The following is a 5326-nucleotide window of genomic DNA, read 5'->3' as shown; positions in this document are numbered from 1 at the left end:
TGAGAAAAAGGAGAATCCATGCAAAAATATTTGTTGGTGTATGTTCAACACTGTCCTTCAAAACAGGTTTTCTTTAGCTAAATACTCACTTATGCTCAGGGCCTGGTGTAAAATTCCACAGATTTGAACTTCTACTGACTTAATTCAGACCTTCATCAATTTTTGCCTGGCCTATTGGAATAACCCTCCTATCTTCCTTCCTTTACTTCCCATAGCTCCCCTGTCCTCCACAACATTGCCAGAAGGATTTTTCTGAAACACGAGCTTGATCATAATGTTCTTTAAACCATCCTTTCCAATGTCATCTCCTATCAGTACAACCAAAGGGCCTCACACATCACTAAGAGTAATACTTGCTGTTTCCCAAATACTCTATGTCCTTGTAGGTATTGGTTGCTAAGATTTGAATGAATTTTTTCCACTATCTATCCTTTATAGTTCAACTAAAATACCACTTTTAGGAAGCCATTACTCATTCTCAAGGTCATCTCTTTTGCCTCTGTTTACCTAATACCTCCTACATCCCTCCACCCCAACGTATTACAATGATTCCTCAGTGTTGCCCCATCAGATTGTCAGCTCTTTGAGGGTCTAAACTGATTTTATTCAAATCTGGATTTTCAGCAGTTAGTACAGTGGTAGGCATGCAACAAGTGCTCAACACACGTTTTAAATGAACAAGTTTCCACAGGATAATTTGTTCAACTCTCCCACAGTCTAGATGAAGACCTCTTTAAATTCATCCAAGTCCCCCCACCCCACACACACACCACTTTTTTTTTCTGACAGTCTTGCTCTGTTGCCCAACCTGGAGTACAATGGTATAATCTTGGCTTACTGCAGCCTGTAACTCCTGGGTTCAAGTGTTTCACCAGTCTCAGCCTCCTTGGTAGCTGCAATTACAGGCATGTGCCACTATGCCTGGCTAATTTTTTGTATTTTTAGTAGAGACAGGATTTCACCATGTTGGCCAGGCTGGTCTCAAGCTCCTGGCCTCAAGTGATCTGCCCACCTTGGCCTCCCAAAGTGCTGGGATTGCAGGCGTGAGCCACTGTGCCCAGTCCCAAGTCACTTTTTATTTGGAGGAAGGTCTCCTGAATGTCTATGAGGATTTCGTATTAATGAATAAAGTGACATAAACAGTCTGGCTTGTTTATGTAAGTGTTAAAGAGGAAAGAAACACGAAAAGCAACTCAACAGTCAAAGACAGGTTTATTTTGGAGAATAAACCTGAGAGGGGCTTCTAGCCGATTTTTTTTTTTTTTTTTTTTTTTTGGTCGGGGGCACTCTCACAGACTAAGAGTATTTAAGGGTTTTAGGGTAAGACCACTTATCACAGGCTTGGATGTTTCTGTGTGGAGAAGTTTATTACAGAGTTGGAATGTCTCTGGTTGGAGGGGAGGTTGTCTTGGGGCTGCCATCTCTCACGCCAGAGGGGAGGTTATCTTGGGACTGGCATGCCTGTGGTCGCAGAGGGGTTTTTCTTAGTGCTGGAATGCTTCTGGTCAGAGATGTCATTTTTGGTTTATAGTCATGCTGACCTTAGCCATTAGGCTGATGGCCTTTGGATTTAGGGGGTTTTTGATCAAGGGGAACTTTAAAATGGTGGTGCTTGTCCAAAGTGGTGATGCTCCTGCTCTTGTCAGTTTAGGTCTCTTCTGAGTTTAGTTTAAATGGTCCAATCTGCCAGAACATGATTGCTCTGACTGAACAAAAGAAATAGAATTTCTTATTTCAGGTTTACAAGAGGAATAAAAAATAAACAAATGCAAATAAAAATAAAATAAATAGAATTTCTGAATACATAGTAAGGGCCTATCTAGCATCCAAGGGAACTCCTCAAGACATAGACCTTATCAGAGCATCCAGATGGTTGTTTAATTTTCTCTCATCTTAACTTTTATTTTATCCTATCCTTGGAATCTTGTCTCACTGGATCTGATGGATTTATAGATCAGTTTAGCATTACTTGTGGATATATTAAGTTTAACATTTTTAAACAGCTAACATTGACTACTCTGTTCATTATCGTAATTTTCAAGGTGTTACATGTGCTCTGAATGAAGAGACTCCCTAAACAGGCTTTGTGTGAACCACATGGCTGTTTATTCACTTGGGTACAGGCAGACTGGGTCAGAAAAGAGAAGTCAGTGGAGGGCAGTGGGATAGGAGTTGGTTTTATAGGTTTGGAGTAGGCAGTGGAAAGTTACAGAAGTTACAGATCAGGACAGTTTTTGCAAGCTGGGAGGGGGTTGTAGGGTTTGGAGTCATGAGGTTGACCTATCAGTTGAGCAAAGTCAGTTACAAAGTCGAATTGCCTTATCAGTTGAGGTGAGAATAGGAACAATAGAAGAATGTCTCAAAGTTAATTAGGCACCACAGGGGTTGGTCATTCTTCTCCTTTTGAGGTTTTACAGTTACTTCAGACTTTCTAGTTTCAGGGACTCATCTGGAGGTGTACGTGCAGGTCACAGAGGTTACCATGCAGTCCATGGTGTAGTCAGTCAGCCTAAAAGACCTTACACGAGGTAGTTTTCTTAGCTATCTGTAATGTGTGTTTGTTTCTATTTTTATCTTTATTTATTTATTTATTTTGAGATGGGGTCTCATTCCATCACCAGGCTAGAGAGCAGAGGCACAATCTTGGCTCACTGCAACCTCTGCCTCCCATGTTCAAGTGATCCTCCCACCTCAGCCTCCCAAGTAGCTGGGACCACAGGTGTGCACCATCACTCCTGGCTAATTTTTGTATTTTTGGTAGAGATGGGGTCTTGCCATGTTGCCCAGGCTGGTCTCGAACTCTTGAGCTCAAGTGGTCTGCCCACCTTGGCTTTCCAAAGTGCTGGGATTACAGATGTGAGCCACCACGCCTGTCCTGTTTCTATTTTTAACTTCATTTTGATTTTGGTAAATCATCTTCCATATTGGAAATGATGTGGCTATCCCTGACTCATGTGGGGTTTGACTGACTGTTTCTTTGACATTTGCTGAACTTAAGTAGTTGTTTTTGCTCATCATTTTTTCATCATTTTTTCCTAGATATTTTATTTATTGAAATTTTTTTTTCAAATGTGAGGGAACTAATTTTGTTTTCTCTCCTGTCTATTTTATTCACAGCTATAACTTTAGCATCTAGACCAGTGCCTGGTGATTTTGGGTGCTTAATAAATATCTGTTCAATTAATGAGTGAACATTGTAAATTAAATCCTTTCTTTTTAAATCTCTCAACTCTTAGTACTGGTTATAATTTGCACAAGAATTGATTTTTTTCTTTTCTTGAAGTCAGTAAAATTCTTAACATGTTTGTAATCCAATAAAACCATTACAAATGTGTTTTTAACATTTTCTTTAAAAATAAACTTTTTAAAAAGTAAATTGACTTTCTCATACTCAGTTACATAGTCTGAGAATTGTTTTCATTTTTTATTTTTGAGGCAGAGTCTCTGTTGCCCAGGCTGGAGTGCAGTGGTGTGACCTCCCTAGGGTCAAGCAATTCTCCCATCTCAGCCTCCCAAGTAGCTGGGATTACAAGCAAGCATCCACCACGGCTGGCTAATTTTTTAAATTTTTGTAGAGATAGGGTTTCACTCGGTTCGTCTCAAACTCCTGAGCTCAAGCAATCCCTGACCTTGGCCTCCCAAAGTGCTGGGATTACAGGTGTAAGCCACCACACCCAGCCTGAGAATTGTTTTTTAAAATGTGAAGATAGGAGTTCTGTATTTAAATTTGTATTTCTCCTACTATTGCTGATAGACAGATAATCCATTAATCCATTTTGATCACTAATTCTGTTCTGAGTTTTTGTGCTTTCCATAATTAAAGGTAATTTACTTAAGTAACTTACATCTTCATTACAAAATGCTCTCCAGTTCCCAGGAGGCCCCAGGAGGCCTATGAAGGGCAATTCCAGGAATGCAACTACAGCAAGACCAAAGCAGCTGAAGGCAGTCACATTTAGGGAACTGTGGCCTTATTTCAGAAAGAAGGCTTAGAGGCGGTAGACAGATGATAAGGTCACACACTTCACCACAAGAAACTAGGACTATGACTCACCAAAAGTCCCTTTCCAAAAAACCTTGGGACTTAGAGGAAGAAAATACCTGATATGTGTCATTAATAAAATATGTATGTGTTATAGTTTACAGTGTGTGATTGCAGAAACAGGAAAATACAGAACACAAGGGAATGTAATTTCAGTACAGCCCAGTCACATCAACAGGAAAATCATATGTGCGTATAAATGAATCATTACTGAATATATGCTATATATTTAAGTATTTAGTATAGTAAGTATGTACTAAGCCACTGCACTAAACATAATACACAAAAATAATACCATTAAGATTCCCAACAAAACTTAAATGGTAATCTTTTCAAAGAATGGAGCTATTTTAAAACATAATTATTTACTCTAATCTTAGAGTTGTCATGAAATTAAATGATTTTTTAAAGATACTTATTGAGTACTTAAGGTATGTCAGATAATGGCTATGGGTTTTACATGGACTATGTTATTTTATTCTCATAAAGTAGCAATATTATCCCTATTTTACAGATAAAGAGCTAGGAGGATAAACCCATATCTACCTGACTCCAACACTGTTGAGTATCACTTATCCAAAATGCTTAGGACCAGAAATTCAGAATTCAGATTTTTTTGGGGGGGTGGGAAATCTGTATAAACATAATGAGATAAAGATATCTCATTATGTAGGACCCAAGTCTAAACAAAACATTCATTTATGTTTCATATGTATCTTATACACATTTTATACACTATTTTAAATAATTTTGTGCATGAAACAAAGTTTTGACTGCTAGCCATTACGTGAGGTCAGGTCTGAAACTTTCCACCTATGGCATCATGTTGGCACTGAAAGGCTTCCAGATTTTGGAGAATTTCAGATTTCAGATTTTCAGATTAGGGACACTCAACCTGTAAATAACACGTTACCTTGGCTGCCCTTTTTTCCCTTTCTTACTTTCCCACTTCTCTACCATGTTTTCTGAGATCACCTACTGTATTAGTTGCTAGGATTGCCATAACAAAAACCACAGACTGGGTGGCTGTGTGGCTTAAACAATAGACATTTCTTTTCTCACAGTTCTGGAGGCTGGGCAGTCTAAGATGAAGGTGTTGGCAGGCTTGGTTCCTTCTGAGGCCTCTCTCCTTGACTTACAGATGACTGCCTTTTCATGTCTTCATATGGTCATCTCTTTGTGTATGCATGTGTTGGGGTGTCTCTTTCTGTATCTAAACTCCTCTTTTTACAAGAATACCAGTCAGACTGGATTAGGGCCCACCCTAAGGACCTCATTTTAACT

This window comes from Aotus nancymaae, unplaced genomic scaffold (genome assembly GCF_030222135.1).
Source record: "Aotus nancymaae isolate 86718 unplaced genomic scaffold, 86718_ANA_hifiasm-v0.15.2.pri h1tg000065l, whole genome shotgun sequence".
Taxonomy (NCBI): domain Eukaryota; kingdom Metazoa; phylum Chordata; class Mammalia; order Primates; family Aotidae; genus Aotus; species Aotus nancymaae.
Note: the sequence above shows the minus strand (reverse complement) of the source record.